The sequence below is a fragment of the Stomoxys calcitrans genome, chromosome 1 (genome assembly GCF_963082655.1).
Source record: "Stomoxys calcitrans chromosome 1, idStoCalc2.1, whole genome shotgun sequence".
Taxonomy (NCBI): Eukaryota; Metazoa; Arthropoda; class Insecta; order Diptera; family Muscidae; genus Stomoxys; species Stomoxys calcitrans.
The window spans coordinates 252,818,387-252,843,882 of NC_081552.1; the positions used below are offsets into that span (position 1 = coordinate 252,818,387).

Below are 25,496 nucleotides of genomic sequence, written 5' to 3' on the forward strand. Positions count from 1 at the left end.
AACTACAACGGAATTCGTGCCATGATCGATGAGATTGTGGACTTTATGAGTCGGAAGAGCATATTGGTCGCAGCGATCCAGGAGACAAAGCTGACCAACACCTGCAGCTTGCACAGTTGCCACGGTTACAATGTGCTACGTAAGGATCGCTCAAGGAATTGAGGTGGGGGAATGGCCTTCGTAATACACCATTTCGTGCAATATAGACCTATCTCGCCTGCGCATGGCGCTAGTGACCCCTACATGGAATGCATGGGGATAGCAGTCAGGTCCGGTACTGCCGAGATAGAGCTATACAACTTGTACATGCCCCCGGTTGGTAGCTGTGTCCCAATTAATGGCCAGGCTTACAACTCCGACATAAGTGGGTTGCTATCTGGCCATAATTGTCTGCTTCTAAGGGGACTTTAATGCGCATCACACGTCATGGCATTCTCCCCTAGGTAGCGACCAGCGTGGCATAGCTTTGGCAGAGCAGATTGAAAGCTCAGCGTTTTGCACGGTGAATGAGGATGCCCCCATTGCAGCAGCTCGCCAGACATTTGCATTGCATCCCCTGATCTCCTGAGTGACGTATCCTGGCAAGCCGTCATCTCTTTGGGATAAGACCACCTCCCCATAATTCTCACCATCGACCGACCACTCGATTTCATAACCTCTGAACGTCGGACGTTTATCAATAAGAAGACCGATTGGGCTGGCTTCAGAGAGTATACCAATCGCCGCTTCAGTGAACTGCCACCCCCCTCTGATGTGCTAGTGGCCGAGAGGAAATTCGGAGACATCATTAACGCAGCAGCCGCTCGCTTTATACCAGCCGGTCGAATACCCCAAGAGCGACCCAATTTCCCGGCGCAAGCAGTGGTACTCGCAGACGAGCGTGATGGAATCGTGAAAACCCCAGAATCAGCGAGCTGAATCTGAAAGTAAACAGGGTAGTCAATGAACATAATTGGAATTTGTGGCTGGAACACTTGGAACAATGTAACTTAAGCACCGGTGTAGGCAAACTGCGGTCTACTGTAAAGTCACTCTCGAACCCCGGTAGACGGGATGACTTTTGGCGAAATAACCGTGACTGATCCGCAGAGATGCGCCAGGTTGTTCAACCGTCAATTTATTGTGCATCCCAAGAGAGACAGGGCAAGGAGGAAAGCCATTCGCCGTATACGTGGTATCCGAGCCGATCAACAGTCATGACAATTTACCGTGGGCGAAGTTACGAATGTCATCCGTGGCGCCAAATCATCTAAGGCGTTGGGCCCCGACGGAATCTCTACATTGATAATGAAGAAGCTGGATTCACCTGGAGTTGAGTACCTTACCACTGTCCTCAACCTGTCTTTGAACACTCTTATAGTTCCCGATGTCTGAAAAATGGGCAGAGTGATCCCGCTACTGAAGCCTGAAAAAGACCCGAGTTTGGGGAAGTCGTACAGACCGATCTCCCTTCTCCCACCAGTGGCAAAGACGCCTGAGGTATTACTCCTCCCGAGCCTCGTAGGATAATTTCCAATCGCCAAGCATCAACATGGATTTCGAAGACTGCACAGCACAACAACAGCTTTGCATGCCATAACCGCTCACATTTGTGATACCTAAAATCTTAGGTATAGATGTAACTCACCTTTCGTCATAATCCGGTAAAAATGCATAATTTATGCACCCATAGCAGCTATATCGAAATATGGTCCGATTTGGACCAAATTCGGCACGGACATTGAGTGGTCTGTTCAATTGTGTAGTCTTTTCGGCAGCTATATCCAAATAAAGACCGATCTGAATCATTTAGGACAAGGATGTGGAAAAGCCTAACATAAGACACTGTGTCAAATTTCAGCGAAATCGGACAATGAATGCTCCTTTTATGGGTCCAAGACCTTAAAACGGGAGATCGGTCTATGTTGAATCGGTCTAATTGAACAGATATGTCAAAGAGCCTAACACAACTCACTGTCCCAAATATCAGCGAAATCGGACAATAAATGCACCTTTTACGGGTCCAAGACCGCAAATCGGAAGATAGGTCTATATGTCAGCTACATCCAAATCGGACCGATTTTAACCATACTTGGCACATCTGTGCCATAGAACAGAATTTCAGCCAAATCGGATAAGAATTGCGCCCTCTAGAGGCTCGAGAAGTCAAAATCCGAGATTGGTTTATATGGAGCTATATCAAAACATGGACCGATATAGCCCATTTACAATCCCAACCGACCTACTCCAAAAGGCAGTATTAGTGCAAAATTTCAAGCGCCTAGTTAGCTTGCTTTCGACAGACGGACGGACGGTTATGGCTAGATGGATTTAAATGTCATGACGATCAATGATATGTACTTATGGGGTCTTAGACGAATATTTCGAGGTGTTAGAAACGGTATGGCTGTTGGCGAGAAATTGTAGCCAATTTGAGACAGAAAAACTAAAATAGTTAATCGAAACATCCAACTTTTCTCATTTTGTTGACCAGTGTTATCGGAATTGGTACATAACGTGATATGACTAAAATCGATCGATAACCAATGTTCCAATCAAACTTCTTGAGCGCTTTCGGAACCTATTGAAAGGAATTTTTCGTATGAACTTTTGCTGTGGCTTTGGGCATTCATGTTATGTGTGGTCTCAACAAGTTTAAATAGAGAATATAGCCACAGACCAAGATAAAAATTTGACTCGGCCGAAACCAACACCTTTTCGCTTATTCTATGATGTCTAAGAACAACATTTATCGATATTTTCGATTTTTAATCAATTTACTTTTATTGTTGTTGTAAATATTCTCAACTTTTTTCACAATACAAGTATTGGCAATACAATTGGCTAACTGCAAATGTAAATTTTCCTATGAAGTTTGCATTAAGGAACTGGGGCAAAATCAATGAATGCTGTCCGATTCAATTTTAAGCTCACTGATAAGAGACCTCCTTTTTATAGGCGCGTCCGATCGTCCGGAGTACCGCAGAGCGATACCTCTTTGGGGAGAAGTTTTGACATGGCAAAGTACCTCACAAATGTCGCCAGCATTAGGAGGGGATAACCACTGCTTAAAATTTTTTTGATGGTCTCGCCAGGATTCGAACCCAGGCGTTCAGCGTCATAGGCGGACATGCGGACATATTTGTCGTAAATATCTTCAACTTTTCTTCACAATACAAGTACGCTTCCCATTGGCTAACTACAAGTTATTAAAGTGCAAATTTCGGGCACCCTAAATTCTGTTGTTAAGAAGGGGCTGCAACCTTTAATGTTTTGAATTTTAACACCTTAATTGAAACTACCACCCCATCTAAAATTAACTTCATAACATTTACCGGGAGCATTTGTAAACGTGTACCAATACACACATGCCCAATTGGACACCACACTGGTGGTGTAAGTATGTATTATCTATTGCTCAAGAACCTACATATGCAGTTTTGTTTTCATTTTTTTCTTTTTCGCTAAAGGTTATTCAGGCTTTCCTTGACCATCAAACATCATGCCCAAACAACAAAAAACACTTCGTGTGAGTGCATCCCGATTTCGACCGGTCGTCGTTTGCCTCTTAACATTTTTTGTTTTTTTTTTTTGCATTTCCTTGATAGATGTGCAAGTTTGCAAAAAACAAACAAATGCATGCATTTACACTCTCTCACACACACGCACACACATAATGAAGATAAATAGAATAAAAACAACACCACCTAGCAGGTATGGGGGATGGTAGAGGAAATAAAGGAGAAGAATAAGAAGAGTTTATCCCACTTGCCCAGACACAAGTCATTGGTTTCTAAAACCACCACTAATGACAGAAATATCTAACATATCATCAGAGAGATTTAATGCATTATAAAATCCAGAGAGGGAGAGGGAGAGAGAGAAAGAGCGAGCGAGAAAATTACAAATGAGAGTGGTGAGGTGAGTTAAGGCCATATTTTTGAAAAGCGCGTAGTGTAAAAACCACTTGGTTCACTTGATTACTCGGTGGAGGTAGTGCGGTGCGGTGCGGTGTTTTTGAGGTTGTGGCAACTCGTTGCAAACAAGCGGTAACGATTGTCCATTCGTCCCATTCATGCTATGTGACCGACCATGCTCATTCATAAAAACCTAACGAATTGACCGGCGAGTTTCCAAACCATCGCACACTACTCGTGCCTCTTTGACAATCATTTGCCAAAATCTAAAGAAAACATGCAAAGAATATCAAAAAAATACAACACAAAACAATGCCATCAACCAAATAAATATTACACAGCTGTTGTTCGTGGCACACCCACGAATTTTCGCATGTATGTTTGTGCAATATGTATGTATGTTTGTATGTTTAATACTCTGTCTGAATGTCACAAAATTTTAACAGGGCATTGTAAAAAAGGATGCTATTGACTGATAGATAAAAATAATAAAAAAAAGTTTTTAGTCTATAGATATAAAATAAATTTCTATAGAAATAAAATTTTAAGTAATTTTTCAAAAAAATAAAATGTGAACAAAATTTTATATGAAAAAATGTTTGTGTGCATTGTTGTAGAGAAAGGCTTGATATTTTTTTAAGAAAAAAATTAAAAAAAGTTTTGCAGGAAAATAGAAATTGTGAATTCAATTCTGTAATAAAAAAAATCTTTTTTTAGTTGCTTTTTTTCCAGATTGTGTAGGTCGATCTGGAAAGGAAACAAAGGCTATATAATTTTTTTATATCGGAAGGGGGGCGGACCCTCCCCCTTACCCCTAAAATACTACCCAAAAAGTAAAAGTGTACCAATTGGGACAATATGGGACTCAAATGAAAGGTATTCAAGAATAGAGAACAAATTTCATATTAAAAATTGGGTCCAAGTAACTGGGGGGCCGCCCCAACCCCAAAAACCCTCTAAAATAGGTTTTTTTTGGACGATCATGACAATATGGGACTCAAATGAAAGATATTCGGGAGCGAATATGGTCAGGAAGAAGAAATAGGCTTTCTAATTTCTTGATTTCGGAAGGGGGCGGCCCCTCCCCCGTTACCTAAAAACACCACCCAAAATCTAAAGTGGACCGACCGGAACAATATGGGTATCAAATGAATGGTATTGGAAAATGGAATACGAATATGGTATTTAAAATTTGAGTCTTAGTACCCATCGGGTCGCCCCAACCAAAAAATTCCCCCAAACAGACATATTTTACTTTATGTCAATATGGGCCTCAAATGAAAGGTATTTGAGAGTAGAATAAGAATTTTGCATACAAAATCAGATCCAAGTATAGGGGATCATCCTACCCCCCCAAAAACGCCTTAAATGGGCATATGACCCATCATGACTATATGAGACTGGACTTTTTGTTTGTTCCGTAGAAACAAAACAGATTTTCTTAAAATTTTTACAGATTGTGTAAGTTTATGTGGAAGGAAACATAGGCTATATAATTTTTAAATATCGGATGGCGCGATCCCTTCCCCTTACACCAACAACCCCATTCAAAACCAAAAGTGGACTGACATGCACAATGTGGGTATCAAATGAAAGGTATTGGAGACTATACGAATATAGTATTAAAATTTGGCAAATGTCGCCAGCATTAAGAAGGGATCACCACCGCTTTAAATTTTGTCCGATGTTATTGCCAGGATTTGAATGCAGGCGTTTAGCGTTACAGGCGAACAGTGGCGTGCTACAGTGGCACGAATACGATATACACACTCAGTGTCCCAACCCTAAAAAAGCGGGCCCGGTTCAGCTAGTAACTTGATAAAAATCAAAATTTTTATTTATGAAATTTGAAAGAAATACGAATTTAAAGAATTTTTATATAATTTTTTTTTTTTTCAAAAAATTATGTAACAAAAAAATGATTTCTTACAAAATACAATTTATACAGAATTTTCTTTAAATTTTTTTCAAATATTTTTAAATAAAAAAAAATAAAAAATTGCCAATTTTTTGCCTTAGTCATGCATTGGCAACACTAAAAAAGTGCAACGATTTGCAGACAGTCATCAGTCATTGAACATCAACTTCGGACAGCCTTAGCTACAACCAACAGTAGTTGGGGCGATGATGATGATGATGATGATGATGACGATGATGTGTGAAGACTGGTGATTTTATTGTTTGATACTGCTGCCGCTGCCACTGCTGCTGCCTTACCAATCTCACCACCTCCAAATGCACAAAAGCAAACAAACAAACATAAGATTATATTTGATAAGCTTTGTTGAGTTTTTTTTTGTGTGTTTTTCTTTTAAGTTGAACACAACTCAGCAAAGCAGCTACTGGTTTTGAGCACAAGAGAAACCACGAATACAGAGTTGCCAATCTTGTGGAAACAATAAACAAGTGAAAGCGGGCTGAGATTCTCAAGATGCCCAATCAAGCAAAAATTAAAGCTTCTAGTGGCTGTAGAAGGCTAAGCGGGAGATAGGTGCACGGATGTTGGAAATTGTAACAGAACACCATAGTCGGCAAACATGATCGGTTTGGGGGGTGTTTTGGGGGATGAGGCGGCCGTTCAGTGACTTGGCCCTGAAAATATACATCAGATTCGGGTTCTAATCATAAATACCACTTTTTTGTAGCCTCATATTGGAATGGTCAGTAAATACGTCCTATATGGGTGGTGTTGTGGGGTGGCTCCGTAACACATTTCCCCAAATAATGATATCAAATACTTCCAAAACCTTTCATTTGAGCCCCATATTGCTATGGTCGTAAATTTGTACTCTTTAAGGGGTGTTTTTAGGTGGGACGGCTTCCAAACCCTTGGGGGGTTTGGGGGCCGCCCCATATTACCATAGTCAGTTAATAAGTCCTGTTTGAGGGGTGTTTTGGGGAAGGAGTTGACCCCCAGAAACTTGGTCCCACATTTGGATATCTGATTCGTATTCTACTCGCAAATACCTTTCATTTGAGTCCCGTATTGCCATGGTCGGTAAATATGTCCAATTTAGGTGTGTTTTAGGGGTTGGGGTGATCCCCCAAACACTTGGTCCGAGAATTGGATATCAGATACCTTTTCTTATCCTAAATACCTTTCATTTGAGTCCCATATTGTCGTGATTGATCTAAATATATATTTGGTAGGTGTTGGGGGTGGGGCGCGGCCCCCTAGGTACCCCATCCGAAATTTGGATACCAAATTTTTATTATTAGGTTACTATAAGTGGGTACACAAAATTCGCTTAAATCACTCCACACATCACCGAGATCTGAGGTTTCTAAAAATTTGGGTAAGGGGGAGGGTCCTTATTACAATTTATAAAAAGGCACTGAGAAAGGTCAAAATGGAGGATTTTTCCAGGTTGATCGAGGAACTCTAAAATGTAAAGGATACTTCAAGCTTACGCAGGCTAATGGCCAAAGATCCTCCATTTACGGGAAATCTGCAGAAGACGGTTGGGGAATGGACCGAGTCCCCTCGTGAGACTCTATTGCATTCGCTCGGTACACATTTTCGGGGCTGTGAGCTTAGGGAAGAGCGGAAATTAATTTGATAATGGCGGGGAACAGTGGTGCTGATATGGTGATATGGCTGATATTATGTGATATATCACCCGTACCGGACGGCATTTACCCGAAAATGCTACAGGGGGCCTACGAGTGACTTCCGTGATGATTTATTATGCTGTTGAGGGCTTAGAATCTCAATCTTGGTGGCCACCGTAGCGCAGAGGTTAGCATGTCCGCCTATGACGCTGAACGCCTGGGTTCAAACCCCGACGTGAACATCAGAAAAATCTTCAGCGGTGGTTATCCCCTTACTAATGGCTACATTTGTGAGGTACTTTGGGAGGACGGTTTATATGGTAATCCCAACCGACCTACACTAATAGAAAGAAGTTGTGCAAAATTTCAAGCGCCTAGCTTTACTGCTTCGAAAGTTAGCGTGCTTTCCACAGACAGACGGACGGACATGGCTAGATCGACTTAAAATATCAAGACGATCAAAAATATATATATATGTACTTTATGAGGTCTAAAATCAATATTTCGAGGTGTTACAAACAGAATAGCGAAGTTAGTGTACCCCCATCTCTCAACATGTCTGTATCCCCATATATATACACATATATCCCTACACACAAAGCCATTGTTTTTACACTGTAAACACAAATGTTGGCAACTCTTTGTTTAACAAAACAAGTATTTCGCCTTAATTTATGATATAGATACACACAAAGCCGTCAGAGCACTCCCATACAGTTGCACACAGACTGGAGCAAACTCTTGTCTTCCCTGTGCTGCTGCTTTGGCAACAAACCCGTGGCACCCAACACCTTCCATAAACTCTGCAGCCAAGAATGTTTGTATGGTGATTACACAAAACGCATAAAATCACACACACACACATACAATCTTTGTGTTCACCGTTCGAGGTGGTATAGTAAACTTTACATGGATGGGTGTAACAATCCAAATAAGCAGCCAATATTGGGAGAAATGCAAGAAGTAAGTTCCTCACTTTATTTACCACTTTTGTACACAACCAACATAAATAAATTACTCGGTGTCATTGATTTTTGTCATCGGTATTTTTTGGATTTTTGCAATTTACCTTTTAACCTTATTGCAAAATACCAATAAGATATGGAGGTAACTCAAAGACATGACGAAAGAGGCTAGTTTATTCTTTAAAATTAAAATTTGTTTAACTTTTAAATTAAAAAAAAACGAGATAGCTTACATGGCAAGCTCATTAGGAAAATAGCAGCAAAACATGAGATGTACAAGGTCTGGGCAAACAAAAGTTGAAAATACTGTTCAATACAAAAGGTTAATTACCTGTCCCACTATTTTCGTTCGTCTGTACGTCAAAATCAGCTGGTTTCATAAAGGAACAACATATGCGTAAGTTAGTCCAGTCACTTCTTTGAGAAACACAGAATTAGTGGGACAGGCCTTAAATGTCTGCTTCAATAACTCTGAGTCATTCCAAGAAGTGATTTCACTCACTCAAACATACATATGTTTTCTATAATGAAATCAGCTGATTTTGTCAATAAAAAAATTGAGCGAAACACACTCATTTGACGTAGTGTTAGTCAAACAGGCTGTAAAAGTCGCTTTGAATAATTTTGAGTCACTCGACAGATTGAAGTCACTCACAAAAATATGCATCATGTAAAACATTTCAATTATGAAATCGCTTAATTACCGGGGAGGCGCCCCGGTAGCCGAGTTGATAGCGTGCTTGGATTACCAGTGCAGGGGTCGTGGTTTCGATGTCCGCTTGGTCTGTCGCTACTGTGGTATCACAATGAACTTAAAATTGTCTAAGTGAGTTTGTAAATGATTGCCACTCTAAGCTAATCTAAGTGTACGATTTGCTTACGCTGTGGATAGCTGATTTATGTAAATTTAGTGACCGACAGCGATTCATTTCCGTTTCATTATTTTATCAATTTATCGAAAAAAAACTGTACATCAGTCCTACTACATTAAAATATTTAACTTGAAAAATCTTGCAGATTTATCACCAAGTGTAAACGGCCCATAAGATACCATACATAATTCATAATAAAACTTTCTTTATAGAAACAACTTGTGTCATGAGTCCACTATACATAGTTCACCTGTGCGTCTTACGCATCGGCAAATGAATGAGGTTTGTGTAGGCTTATGAACTCAAACCGGAAGATAGGTGTGCTATATTTGTGTGGGTGTTGATTGTTTGATATGAAAATTTCAGGATTTATACCCCGCATAACTTTTGACTGAAGAATTGAATACTGTAGCATAATGCAGCAAAATAATTGTAAATTCTTTCATTAATCCAAATCAGGACTTATTTTAAAAATCTGTTTACAAATCACAAAATACGAGTTCAGCCTTGGTAAAAAATAAAACAAATAAAAAAGCATTAAGTTCGGCCGAGCCGAACTTTGGATACCCGCCACCTCGGGCATATATGTAAACCCAATTTTTATGACTCTCGATATTACTGGTGAATTTCATAGAAACCTGTTCAGATTTGGATAATAATGCAATAAAATAGTCACTTGATAACCGATTCTCTTGACTCTCGACATTACTGGTGAATTTCATGGAAATCGGTTCAGATTTGGATATAGCTCCCATATATATGTTCGTTCGATTTGCAGTAATAATGCAATAAAATAGTCATTTGAAATTTTGTAGGAAGGATTTTCTCTTGACTCTCGACATTACTGGTGAATTTCATGGAAATCGGTTAAGATTTGGATATAGCTCCCGTATATATTCGATTTGCAGTAATAATGCAATAAAATAGTCATTTGTTAACCGATTCTCTTGAAATGTATTAGGAAGGATTTTTTCTTGACTCTCGACATTACTGATGAATTTCATGGAAATCGGTTCAGAGTTGGATATAGCTCCCATATATATGTTCCTCCGATTTGCAGTAATAAGGCAATAAAATTGTCATTTGTTAACCGATTCTCTTAAAATTTCTTAGGAAAGATTTCCTCTTGACTCTTGACATTACTGGTGAATTTCATGGAAATCGGTTCAGATTTGGATATAGCTCTCGTATATATATATCGCCCGATTTCCACTCCTAGAGCCACTGCAAGTGGATTTATTGACCAATCTTTCCAAAATTTTGTACAACGCTTTCTTCGACGACATCCACAATGTCTATAAAGTTTGCTCGAAGTCGGTTCAGATATAGATATAGCTCCCATATATATGTTCGCCCGATTTTGAGAAATATTGCAACAAAGTGCTCATTTTTTCCCGATTATGTCATAACATGGCAAGAGGGATTTTCTTATAACTTTGAACAATGCTAGTGAATTTCATAGAAATCGGTTCAGATTTAGATATAGCTGACATATATGTATATCGCCCGATTTTCTCTCCATTAGCCACCGCAAGCGCATTTTTTGACCAATCTTGTAAAAATTTTGCACAAAGCTTTTCTCGACGAGTACCACATTATCTGAGATGTTTGCTCGAAATCGTTTTTGAATTAGATATAGCTCCCACTTTGTACCTATAGGGTAAGTATAGGGTATTATAAAGTTGGAACCGCCCGACTTTTGCCTTTCCTTACTTATTTTTCACTTACTTACTTTTTTTCACCGGATGTAGCTTGAGGTGCCTATAGTCCTACCCATAAAACATGACTATTATCTGTTATGGTTAAATAAGTATTTGCCCTATAGCGAAACCAGCGAGGACTCCATGGTCTGGATTAGAGTGGCAGCATTTGCTGGGTTTTTCATTGCAACGGCATTAAATGAAGCTGGAGAAAAAAGTATGGCAAAAAAGCAAAGGCCGAGCACAACACATTTCCTAGAAGATGAACCAATTTGGTCTGGCAAATATAAACGCACGCGTTGTCTGGCAAATTGTTGGGCGCGGTAGTAGGGGGCAGGGAGGGAGCAAAAATGGTCGTTCGTTTGACGGAAAAGTCAAAAGCAAAAAAAAAGGAAAGAAGGAAGCTGTTACAAACATATACACATGTTTGTACTCATATATTTGTGTGTGTGTGTCTATACATTTATACATACATACATTTCTAAATGGCTGTGTGTAAATGTGTAGGTAATGTTTTGCTATCCACACCCATTCGTAGAAAACTTGTTCGACATCCGCTACAAAAGAAGAAAAATGAAAAAAAAAACACACCAACAGTAACAACAACGACAACGAAAAAACAGAATGCAGTCGAACGTCGTCGTCGTCGTCGTCGCCGACTGTTGGGTTGTAATTTTGATTGACTCACTGAATGAATTCGCTTGATTAAACTAAAAACGTTGTACGTTGTATATGCCCACGATGCATGATGCCCCAAAGCCCCCCCGCTATGCCACAAATCCCCCTTCACACATGCCCACGGGGGGGGGGGGGGGCACATAAAATCAATGCAATCGAGCAGTTTTAGTTAAACCCCACACATGCATTCATAAGTACCATATTCATGGCTATAGTGTGCCACCACCGCCTTCTGAGAGTAGAAGACCCCTCGTAACCCACTGCAGCAAATCTCAAGCTCTTCCTTTCTCTTTTGGTCTATTTTAAGTTTTGAATCTCTCACTCTCCACTGCAGCATATTCGAAATATCAGAACTTCTCACAATTGCTAATTATTACCTTATTACCGCTTACTTGCTGAAATAATAATAATACAAGCATGCAGCAAGCACATTTATGCAAACGTACAAAACATTTTGAAGTAAAATAATAATTGCCGCTTTGACAGCATGAAAAGAGGCTAGGGTTTTTTGCACTTAAGATCTCTCACTCGCTCACGCTCTCTCAGGTAAAATCACACAAATTCACCCATATTGAGATGGCTGGCCTTTGGAGAGACAGAGAACACAATTGCGAGAGATCCATTACGCAAATATAGACAGCTACAATGTGTCTCTCGGTATTTTATCCATTTTACTCTCTCTCTCTAGAAAAAGTGTGCTTTCCATTTTTTGCCCAACTGGTTCGCGGTTGTCATCGGTGTGGCTGTGTGGCTGTCGTCTACGTCGTCGTGTGAGGGTAATTCAAAGAGCAAAACACTGAATGAGATTTTCGAGCGCACACAAGATTTGAATGAATGAAGCAACAACAGTCATAAATTCGCCGCATATGTGGCCTCCCACCACCGCCAGCCCCATCTCACCGACAAATGTCAAGAAAACAACATCATAGCTGCCATAAACTCTAAATGACTATACCGATTACCCTCGGCACTGGCACACACACACACACACACATGGTTTCATTCGATGCTTGCTTTTATGATTTAGGCAAAAGAGCGTGCGCCCACAAGTTGGCATATTTCATATTTTCAATTTCCGTTTGTTGCTTATTTGGGTTGTTTTATTTTCTTGGTTGCTGCCGATGTCGTTGATGTTGCTGTCTGTTGTCGTTTGATGTTGGTGTTGTCGTTATTTTATGACTTTAAGCCAAAGGCAGGCAGGCAGGCAAGCAGCCAGGCGGCGAAACTACACCTCTTTAAAAGCAAGCAAATACACTGGCGTGGCGGCCAGACCAACAAAACTCGTGCGCCGTAGCTTTTATGAATTTCCATGCGGCATGTGTACGTATGTAACCCCATACATACAAAAACAGAGACAGACATATCATTCATATGGGCATAACACATTCATTTAACGCACCCATACACTCAATAATTGAAAAATTTATGAGTTTTGTTGTTGTTTAATCGCGTCTAAAAAAAAACTTTAAAAAGGGGTGACATCCAACAACAAACTCGTCAGTCAGCAAGCCCGCCTGTCTGTCTGTCCGTTGCTCTGTCAGTTTGTCACTCAGTCAGTCAGTCTGTCGACGAAACGATCGCCAAGTTGTTTGGTTATGATCGCCAACCATATGCGGACTGGCCTACATACAAATGAATGTGAATGTTCTACGAACGACGAAGCACAACGCAGCTATGCCTCCCCACTGTGAATTATTATGTGTGCGCGTGTGTTTGTGTTTCTATAGTATGCGTGAATTGAAATTTCCTTGTTATTTATCAATGAAATTTTTGCTATCAGCCAGCGTGTGCTTTGCTGTCTGTCAGTCGTCGTCGTTGTTGGTTTTTTTATTTTTAATTTTTTTTTGTATTCTCTTTTTTTATTTTTATGATTTTTGCGTTAAGGTTGTTGCATGATAAAAATTGTCAAATAAAATTTAGTATTGAATATAGCGTACAAAAACACCACATCCGATGAAAGACAAATGGATAGGAGGTACGTGATTAAATTCGCCTCGTTTTTGTTTGCGCTATTCATTCTTCAACTTCAACAGAGACTCTAATGCTTTTGCTCTCTTTTATAAGCGGATGTACGCTCTCAATTGTGTCTGCCGTTGATTTCCGCCCGTAAGCCCCTTTAAGCAATAACGGCGATAATAGAACCCAGCAAACTTTAAAGCTTCAGTTTGGAAAGCCATAACTTAAACAAAAGCCCTTTAAGGATTACCCACAAAAGCAACAATTTCTGAAGATAGTTAATGGTTGACATTCTCTCACACTCAAAATGAGTAAGTTGCAGAGACATGTCGCTGACTCACAGTGGTTCGAAATTGAAAAAATTTGGAAAATAGATTTGTGACTTTTTAACGGATAAAGATATCTTCGAAATTCTTCTTTATTGATGAATGCTATTCCTATAAGTATGCAGAGTTGTGCATTAATGGTGATGCCGGGGGGCCAACCCCAAGGATCATTGAAAGGTGATGTAGTAGTAGAACATAAACAAAAATGTACCGATTTTTAAGGGCCAAACAAAAGGGAGACAATAGAGTTGGATACCCCACTGTCCCCAATCAACGCCATCGCTCTTCTCTGTTCACGGTCCAGTAGCTCTAGGGATGATTTTGAAGCTCCAGCCCATACATGTGAGTTGTACTCCATTTTTCGGCCTTATGGAAGTGGTGTAGATGTTAAGAAGATCAGATGGAGTGAAGTAATTCTTATACCGTTTAAGGAAGCATAAACACTTGAATTCTTCTTTCGACACTTCAAATATATGTTTAGCCCAACGGACATCACTTTGTATTTTCATGCCATCAAGAGCTTCTGATTGCTCAACATCTACACCGTTGCTAGACAAAGATGATCCTAAAAGGTCAGCGAAACGTTTGTGTGACAAAAAACAACACTGAATATTTCGTGCATTAAAATCCACTCTGTTCATTTGACCCCATCTGGAGACGGCCAGCAAGTCCTGGCAAAATGTCACATCCATAATACGCCTTTTGTCTTCCATTTCTCGAAATTCGATTTATGGTCGAAGGAATATGAATGACAGAGGCTGCTGTCGTTCGAATATCAGTTGATTGGATTTGAAGTTTGATTCAATAGATGGTCAATAAAAATGAGATAAAAGGGAAGGAGAAAAGAAAGAGTCTTATGGTACCACCGCGTTCAATTTATATGCATCGGATGAAAACCCATCAACAACAATTCTTATAGTGAGATCCTTAAGAAAGTTCGATACAAGACGAGAGAAATCATTGCTGACTCCAAAAGCATTTACCTTTGATGTATGAATGAATAAGTACGCCGTGCCCGACCCCATAGAATGCCTTGGAAATATCCAGTGCCACGACCTTACTTTCACCGAACTGTTGATGGACTCCAACGTTCCGACAAAAATGCCATTAGGTCTCCCGTGCAGCGATTTATGCGGAAACCACGGAAAGGCCATTGGAATCTAGATAACTGAAAAGATGGCTGCCATACGGAGAGCCTTGAATGGCAGCCATGTAAGAACTTCTCGCACTGCGGCACGACGCTTGCATTTTTAGACGTTCCGTGAGCTTTTGCAATACCTTCAATATTTCGATCTATACCTGGCCACTATATGAAGGACCTCGCAACACCCTTAATTATACCCACCACCGAAGGATGGTGGTATCTTCATTTCGTCATTCCGTTTGTAGTACATCGAAATATCCATTTCCGACCCTATAAAGTACATATATTCTTGATCGGCGTAAAAATCTAAGACGATCTAGCCATGTCCGTCCGTCTGTATGTTGACATCACGCTACAGTCTTTAAAAATAGAGATATTGAGCTGAAACTTTGCAAAGATTCTTTTTTTGTTGTCGATAAACAGTTTAAGTTCGAAGATGGGCTATATCGGACTATATCTTAATATAGCCCCCATATAGACCGATCCGCCGATTTAGGGTCTTAGGCCCATAAAAGCCACATTTATTATCCGATTTTGCTGAAATTTTGGACAATGAGTTATGTTATACTCTTCGAGATCCTTCTTCCCGACCGATCTCTCGATTTAAGGTTTTAAGCCCGTAAAAGGCGCATTTGTTGTCCAATGTCGCCGAAATTTAGGACAGTGAGTTAAGTTAAGCCCCTCGACATTTTTCTGCAATATGGCACAGATCGGTCCAGATTTGGGTATAGCTGCCATATAGACCGACCCCTAGATTTAAATTTTTGGACCCATAAAAGGCGCATTTGTTGTCCGATGTCTCCGAAATTTGGAACAATGAGTTGCGTTAGGCCCTTCGACATCCTCCTTTAGTTTGGCCCTGATCGGTCCAGATTTACATATAGCTGCCATATAGACCGATCACTCGATTTAAGGTTTTGGGGCCATAAAAGGCGCATTTATTGTCCGATGTCGCCGAAATTTTGGTCAGTGAGTTATGTTAGGCTCTTCGACATTTTTCTGCAGTTTGGCACAGTTCGATCAAGATTTACATATAGCTGCCATATAGACCGATCTCTCGATTTAAGGTTTTGGGGCCGTAAAAGGCGCATTTTGTGTCCGATTTCGCCGCAATTTGGGATAGTGAGTTGTGTTAGGCTCTTCGACATTTTTCTGCAACTTTGCCAAAATTGGTCCAGATTTGGATATAGCGGCAATATAAACCGATATACCAATTTAAAGTCTTGGCCCCATAAAAGGCGCATTTATAATCCGATTTTATTGCCAGCTAATAATTCTCTCGAGGCGCTTTGTACCCTGCCTTCTTTAAACTGCTACCTAATTCTAGCAATTGGACAATCTTTCCTTATTTTTAGTTTCTTGATGAACGAAAAGGCAATTACTGAATTTGTCATATAATGAAGTCATCAAAGGTGTCAGTTTCTTCAGCGTCACATTTCTGGCATTATGCTTAACACGCGAGCAATAATCTGCATTGGCATTAACTGAGGCAGTCCTGCACACGACGTTGCAGTTAAAATTGCTTTAAAAAATCCGCATAGTAAGCCATACGGCTGATGCAGAGTGCTAAAATTGTTTGCTGGTTTACATTCACTAATATATTCGCTCCAAAAACGGAATTGTCTAACCCCTCTTGGCAAGCATTAATGTTGTGTATTTGTAGTTGGTACTGAGACTGCAAGAGATGGCAAACGACCGAGCGAGAGAGTGAGTGAGTGAGAGAAAGAGAATAAGAGAGAACGCCACAAGTTGTATAAGTATATGACAGCAACTGCTACAGCAGTCTGATACAGGGCCAATGTATGTGTGCAAATCAGTCGTTTTTCATATTTCCTGCAGAGCGAACGGAGCGAAGTGCGCGTACGAGTTTTGCGTTATTAGCTTTTACACGGTCTTTTTTCTTTTATTTTGGAAAAAAGAATCCAAATCTTTATTCCAACAACAAAGCAACGGGCATTATTGGAAAATGCACCTTTATTTTGTGTATGGATTAGGGCATATTTGTTTTTGATGAAAAAAAAAAAAGAATGGTAGGCCCAAATGAGCCTACTAAAGAAGAAAAAGAAAAAAATTGCCTCGCCTATACACATAAAACACCAGCAAACGACAACGGATGGTCAAATGAACGAACGAATCAACCTACGGGCGGACGGACGGAAACACACTAGAGACAGCAAGAGACCGACCGACCGACCGACCGACCATGTAAGAAGAAATGAAAGAAATAAATGCAAAAAAAAAAAACGAACCGTTGACAGTCAGCAAAACAAACGCAAGCATAAAAGAAAAAAGGAAAATATACTGTGTACGGACGACCTTATCGAACTGTGCAAAATTCATTCATTGAAAAAAGTGTATTTCAAATGAATTAGTAGCTCTGCCGCAGCAACGGCAGCAATTCTTCCTCTGTCTGCACCGCACCGCCTGGCAAAGCAAATTTCGTCGCTCGTCGTCGTGATGGCCGTTCGCGGCGCGATGTCGATTAATTTTGTATTCGCTAAAATCTTTCGCCGCAATGAAGTCCGCCGTTGAAGTCGCGTAGATGTATGAACGAATAAACGTGTTTTCCCCCACTATGAAAGAATGAAAAAAAAACCAACAACAAAAAACGCTAAACACAGCAACAACAAGTTAATCAATGAATGCTTATTGGATATACATACCACAAAAAAAAAAAAACAAAAAACGATCTTAACTGTCGATTTTGATCATATTTTTATTTAGCATTGCGAGAGTGCCAATTAAAAACAAAAACTAAAAGGCAGGGCGAGTAGAATTTGATTGCAGCTTATAGAGACAGGCTATCCTTGCCATTCATTTACATATCGACAAGGATATCAAATAAGAAGAAAATTTTTCACTATTTCATTAGACAAATTTAGAAAAAATATAAAATTTATAAAGGCACCTAGGTCTATTTAGAAACACGACCAAGTTTTTCAAAACCCTGCACCTTAGTTGGCTCTCTCTGCTATGTCAACCCCTTCGTCCTGCCCAACAGCAGTGGCGATAATAAATTGCTAATGGAAATTGAATTTAATTAATAAGAAAATGAAAACTAAAAAAGGAAATACAAATAGTCATACAACCACACGCACAATCTTACACACGCACACTTAAATCATGCTCAAACTGTGTAGAGAGCATGAGAGTGGCTGCATGTTTGTGTGTGTGTGTGTGTTTATGTCTTTACATATTAAGTGGGCAGAATCGTCGGCAAAAAAGATCTACGTCATCGATAAACACGGCGAAACCAGAAAAAGTCTGAACCTCCACAAAAAAATTAATGAATATCTAAGCGATCTTTTGAGATACAACCAGCTCTCATTCTACATATTTTTTTTGTTTAAATAAATACCTACATACTTAAAAACATTGAACCACACAACTTTAGTCGTATGTTTGCTCTCGTTCGTAACCGCATTTCCTTTAACAAACAAAGAGAGAGAGAGAGAGAGAGAGAGAAGTAAAGAGAGAAATATGAATAACCACAGTGGGCAAAATGGGAAATGATCTAGTGAGATACCTATATTAGACATATATATATATTTGGAGTAGGTAGTATACCAACTCGTTCTTGGGCAAACAACATAAAATACCCTATCGATTATTTCCATTGGCAGGTCTGCTTATCGAAACCAGGTTAATTTTCAATCGAGTTATTTATGGGGGAGCGCCATGGTGTGGAGGTTAGCATATCCTCACTAATGCTGGCCACATTATTGATGTATGCAGCCGTGTAAAACTTCTCTACTTGGTAATGCCGCTCTGTATTACGCCATTCGGATTCGGCTATCCCTTATGAGCTCAAAACTAAAATCGCACATCACTCATAGATATGAATCAAATATCCCTTGCTTTTTCTGATGAAATGTTCTTGGACAAATGTGCATTGCATTGTATTTGTTATTACGTACAACAGATCCAAGCGAAACACGTACACTAGAGTTGGGTAGTTCCGTATGGAACTAGTTCATTGGAACTTATCCAATTAAGGAATTGCTGGAACTAGTTCCATCTCTTTCCTTCTTATAGTTCCATAGTTCCTTTTTTGCATGTACACTTTTCTTTTGCCCACTTTTGTTAATTTGTAGACCAGCTGATTGACATGAGTGCAGTCCGATTCAAGTATAAGCTAAATGATAAGGGACCTCCTTTTTATAGCCGAGTCCGGATGGCGTGCCGCAGTGCGACACCTCTTCTGAGGTGAAGTTTTTACATAGTACCTCACGAATGTCGTCAGCATTAGGAGGGTATAACCACCGCTGAAAATTTTATGATGGTCTCGCCAGGATTTGAAACCAGGCGTTCAGCGTCATAGGCGGACATGCTAACCGCTGCGCTACGGTGGCCTCCAAGAACAAGTTACAGAACGTATTTATTGTTCGATTGTCATCAAAATTTTGCACAAGTCTCTTTTTTGGCTCAAGGACGAATGTTATTGATTTTGAACAAAATCGGTTCAGATTTACATATAGCTCCCATATATATCTTTCATTCGATATGGCCTTTAAAGGCTATAAAAGCCATAATTTTGGTCCGATCTTTACAAAATTTGGCATGAGGTGCTTCATTTGACGTCTTCGGGTGTGTGTAAAATTTCAGAGAAATCGATTCAGATTTAGATGTACCTCCCATATATATCTTTCATCCGATATGGCCTTTTAAGGCTGTAGCAGCCACAATTTTGGTCCGATCTTTACAAAATTTGGCATTAGGTGCTTTATTTGACGTCTTCAAATGTGTGAAAAATTTCATAAAACTCGGTTCATATTAAGATATAGCTCGCATATATATCTTTCATCCGATATGGAGGTTTAAGGCTGTAGAAGCCACAATTTTAGTCCGATCTTAACAAAATTTGGCATGAGGTGCTTTATTTGACGTCTTCGGGTGTGTGCAAAATTTCATAGAAATCGATTCAGATTTAGATGTACCTCCCATATATATCTTTCAGCCGATATGGCCTTTAAAGGCTGTAGAAGCCACAATTTTGGTCCGATCTTTACAAAATTTGGCATGAGGTGCTTTGTTTGACGTCTTCATATATGTGCGAAATTTCATAAAAATCGGTTCATATGAAGATATAGCTCCCATATATATATTTCATCCGATATGGAGTTTTAAGGCTATAGAAGCCACTATTTTAGTCCGATCTTAACAAGATGTAGTACGAGGTGTTTTATTTGACTTCTTAATACATGTGCAAAATTTCATAAAATTTGTTTTAGATTTAGATATAGGTCCCTGATATGTCTTTCATCCGAAATAGACTTTAGCCTGTAGAAACCGCAATTTTCGTCCGATTTCGCATGAGACGTTTTATTTGACATTCCAATACGTGCCGAAAATTTCATTAAAATCGGCCCTGATTTAGATATATGGACTTTTAAGGCAGTAAAAGCCAAAATTTTGGTCACATCTTAACAATATAGGGCGTGAGATGTTCTATTTGACGTCCCAGTATGTGTCATCAAATAAAGTAAACCAATAAAGTTATCTTAAGTAATATCAGTTCGTAGACCGATTTGGATCGTACTTGGTACGATCCCACCACCATCCTACAAATCTGCATTTATTCATTCAATTTGATTTTGTGTTTTTATACAAAGTTTTTATTGATTAAGAAAAATAGTACGTTTTATTTTTATATTTTTCCTATACTTGAGTGAGTTCTCCAAGAATTTTGTTTTGCTTACTAATTCATTGCATATTTTGTCCCTCTGTGCGGCATTTCCATTGTGTTTTTACTCTCTCTCTCTCTCTCTCTAATCTTGCTTAACCATATACCTACTCACATTTGTACTTCAACTGTCGTTGGGTCTCTCAAACACTCTGATCATCAATTTGCGAAATCTGTATGAAATGCTCTCCCTTTACAAACTACATTTGTATTGTGGGTATTTCAGTTGGTTCTCTGGCTCTCTCTCTCTCTGGCATATGCATGCTCTAAACATTATAAGAGCTGCTGCAATAAAATCAACATTTATAGTGGGCTGGTTGGTTGGTTGGTTGACTATTGCAGAGAAATAGAGAATGTGAGAGCGTGATTGAGAGAGTGTTGGCATACATGCAGCAATGGACTACCACGAGTGACATTAGTTCGAGATAGTCTGTGCGCGATACAACCACTTGGATTTATATGTCGCTTGAAAACGCCGCAGCACACTGAAAAGAAAATCAATCCCCTTTGTCAGTTCATTCAGTCAGACATTGAGTGTAGACGCGTATTGTTGAACGACCAATCGAGCGAGCGACGACAAAACCAATACGAACAACGCGCGGCCTTAACGCATTTTAATAGAGGAGGGGTCTCGGTGTTGTCTACTCTTTCTCCAATTAAAAAAAAATTAGTATATACATACAGCTATATATTAATGAATATGAGTGCGCGCGTGTAATTTATTTTTGTTTGCTACATATATCCTGATGAATTTTTTTCATACAACTTCTTAAAGAATTTAATAAAAAAAAAATCTAACAAATTTCCACAAAAACAACACTCATTCATTATTCATCCCCCACAGCAGCAAGTGTAGAAGAATCGGCAGCCAGCGGCAGCAGCAATACCATCATCATTGGATATAATTAAAATAATATTAACAAAAATTCGAAACAACAACAAAAAACGAAAAGAAAACGTAGAAAATACACATAAAGAGAAAAATAATAAGAAAGGAAAAAAAACAAAACGAAAAGTTCATTCAGTGCCTAAAAATATAACCAACCAAATGAAATGAAAAAAATATCAATCAAGAATTGAGGAAAGCAACAAAAATATCAAATATATGCATACAAATAAATATATCTACAGGTATTACAAAAAGTAGATGTCGAAGAAGAAGATAAAATCAAATTAACAAAATTAAAAAAAAAATAAAAAATTATGTGAATTAAGTGTTAATACATTGAAAACAACATATTCAGCTAGATTAACATAAATAAATACACATACATAAAATACAATACAATAAATACCATCATACATACATCATGGAGGATAAATAAATAAATAAATAAAAAAAATATCAAAAGAAAAAAAAAACAATCTTAGAGATACATACAATGTTTATGTATAGGTATAAATAAATACGTGCTTTGTGTTTTTTTTCTGTGTTTGTGTGTGTGTATATATATAATGAATGTATGTATATTATACAGTTGGGAGATGAGAAGATCACCACAACAAAAGCAGCAAAAATTTTATGAATGAATCAAAAATCAACGTATCAAAACAACAACAAACAAGCTGACGGCAAATAAGAAAAAAAAGAAACAAAAGCAAAAGCAAAAGAAAACAAAACGAATTTAAAAAAGAAAAAAAAAACAAGATACGTACAAGTGATTAAATCCAGGAATTTTTGTTTTTTTTTTATCGAAATCATCCCCAGCCAGCAAGCAAGTAAACAACAACGTCAAAGACGATAAACCACATTACAAGAACAACAACAACAGTAACAGCAGCAAAAATCACTACTTTAATTCAATTCATCGACGACGATTGCAACAATTACATAAAACTCAAAATAACTACAGAACGTACACACACCTACCTACCTACCTACCTACCCATCTACCTAAAAACCAAACTACAACAACACACATACCCATATGACACAGCATGTATTGTTGTACAACAAAAAAGTGTGTGTGCATAAAAACACGCAGTTAAGACGTAGTAGTTGTAAAGCAAAAACAGAACAGCAACATTAAAACAAACAACAAAATTTTGAGATCAGAAAACTCGAAAAGAAATATAAACATCGGAAAATACAAAGACGAAGAAGAAGAAGCATTCAACGGCCAGCGAACAAACACACTAAACGCCGCCGCGACGCAATCATCATCAACACAAACACACACACACACACACACTGTGGAAATACACACACGTACGCTACGCACATCTGTCATTTCCTGTGTGGATGATTATTACAGCAACAACAATCACAGCGGCAACAGCAAAGTTACTCTGAATGAAGAAAAACGAAAACGAAGATTTGCAGTAGCATTTTTCAATTCCTCTCCTTTATGCTCTACTGAAACGATTAAAATTTACCATCTCAACATCAACATCATCGTCATCAATTTAATCCCAAACATTTGCAGAGTTAATAAGGCAAACAAAAATTAAAGATTACGCTGCAAACACACATACATACATATAAACATCAAACACAAAACTACACGGGATTGCTTTTTTAACAAACAATGTAAGTTGAAATGAGAATCACCCACCTTACTACCTAAATAGGCAAAATAATAATAGAAATATGTAGATATCTTATGTCTTGCTCTCTAGATTAAGTGTTAGTAAGAAACAGTTTGGCTGTCAATCTTGAATTGTTTTAATAAAGCAAAAATATACAATATGCTATCTTAATGCAGCCCTTTTCCAGTTTTGCCACATAATCATTGATCAGAAATCTGATGAACAAGCTGCTGTTTAATTTCAACTGTTTTTACGAGTTTTTATACCCTCCATCATACTAATTCTGTTTGTAACACCTCGAAATATGCGTCTGAGACCCCATAAAGTATACAGATTCTTGATCGTCATATCATTTTAAGTCGATCTAGCCATCTCCATCCGTCCGTCTGTCGAAAGCACGCTAACTTTCGAAGGTGTAAAGCTAGGCGCTTGAAATTTTGCAAAAATACTTTTTATTAGTGTAGGTCGGTTGGGATTGTAAATGGGCCAAATCGGTCCATGTTTTGATATAGCTGCCATATAAACCGATCTTGGGTCTTGACTTCTTGAGCCTATAGAGGGCGCAATTCTCGTCCGATTTGGAAGAAACGTGTCTAATATGGCCTGAATCCATCAATAGCATGATACAGCTTCCATACAAGGCGCAATTTTTTTCCGAATGAACTGAAATATTACACAATGACTTCTACAATGTTCAACATTCATTTATGATCGCCAAATACGATCCATGGTAGAAGGTATATAAGATTAGCACGCTCTTACTTGTTTTTCTTATTTCAAGAGTTAGCTGATTTACAACTTTTTATACCCTACACCACTACTGTGGTACAGGGTATTATAACTTAGTGAATTAGTTTGTAACACCCAAAAGGAAGAGAGATAGACCCATTGATAAGTATCACTTTCTGATTCGTTTTAGCTATGTGCGTCTGTCTGTCCGCCTGTCCATGTTAATTTATGTACAAACTATAGGTCGCAGTTTTCATCCGATCGTCTGCAAATTTGGTATGGCTACGTTTTTCATACCAGAGACAAAGCCTTTTGAAATTGAAAAAATCGGTTCAGATTTAGATATAGCTCCCATATATATGTTCGTTCGATTTGCAGTAATACTGCAATAAAATGGTCATTTGTTTACCGATTCTCTTGAAATTTGTTAGGAAAGATTTTCTCTTGACTCTCGTTTTTCTCTTTCATAGAAATCAGTTCAGATTTAGATATGGCTCTCATACATATATATCGCCCGATTTTCACTCCCAAAGCCAGGTTGGCTTTGAGATGTGTTCAAAGATCTAGAACTGGTCATATCGAAAAGGTTACTCGACCACTGCAGTGTATATCAAGCAAAAATACTTGCAATTAGAGAAGTGGATTGGCTAAGATGTAATGTCATTACGACGATTGGCATAAATATTTTCTCAGACAGCCTGGTAGCCCTTAAATCCCTGGAGAACGTATTTCTGAACACAAAAACCGCCCTCGATTATTGCAGATCTCTCAACAGATCTAAATTCATCTCAGGCAATTGTAAAGCGTAGGAGCTTGCGAGAATGTGAACTATCCTACCACATTCCAGGGATACTGGAATTTGTGGGTGTGCCTCTAGCGACATGTTACCTAAGTTTTCAGCTTCAGGCCCTAAGGACAACGAATGATAGATGGATGGTAACAAAGAGGGGCCTGTGAGCATTCCAAAACTATGTGACCCAATCTAGACTTGAAGAGGTCGACCGCTTTGAAAAGACGTCTCATTGTGTACGTCATGACAGGTCACTGCCAGCAACGACTTTGAGAAGCTGTGAGGACATCGAAGAAGAGGAGACTATGGAACACCTTCTGTGTGTGTGTCCCGCACTAGCAGTAAGAAGGAGTTCCACTGTAGGTTCTCACTTCTTTGAGAACCTGTCTAATTTAGCGGTTGTGAACATTCGCAAGTGGATGGGCTTTTTAAAGCGATCTGGATGGTTCAACGGTGGAAACTAGAAGGCGTCTTCCTTCTTCTATTCCTGAGGCGTCACAATGGACCAAAATGTCTTAGTGAGAATGATGACAGACTGCCACTTAAACCTAACTTAATCTTCTCCATTTTCCTATCTTTCGTCATCCACCAAAAGTGAATAAATGCAAATGATTTTTAAAACATTTCTTAAAACAAATATTTAACCAATAAAGAAAATAGCAAGACTATCGGGTGA

The 25,496-nt window shown here is 38.9% G+C and overlaps 1 protein-coding gene across 7 annotated transcripts in view; it reads left to right on the forward strand.

The window, feature by feature from the left end:
- The window catches only part of LOC106089520 (protein sprouty), a 91,245-nt gene that overhangs the window by 25,705 nt on the left and 40,044 nt on the right, over positions 1 to 25,496 (forward strand). Inside the window, exons 1-2 of one of the 7 annotated variants that reach the window (XM_059361154.1) lie at positions 16,902 to 16,949; positions 21,617 to 23,302. The exons of 1 other annotated variant lie outside the window; for it this stretch is intronic. The gene's annotated coding sequence lies outside the window, so the exon portion shown is untranslated. 5 more of the 7 variants (XM_059361157.1, XM_059361153.1, XM_059361155.1 and 2 more) reach the window with 5 other exon arrangements.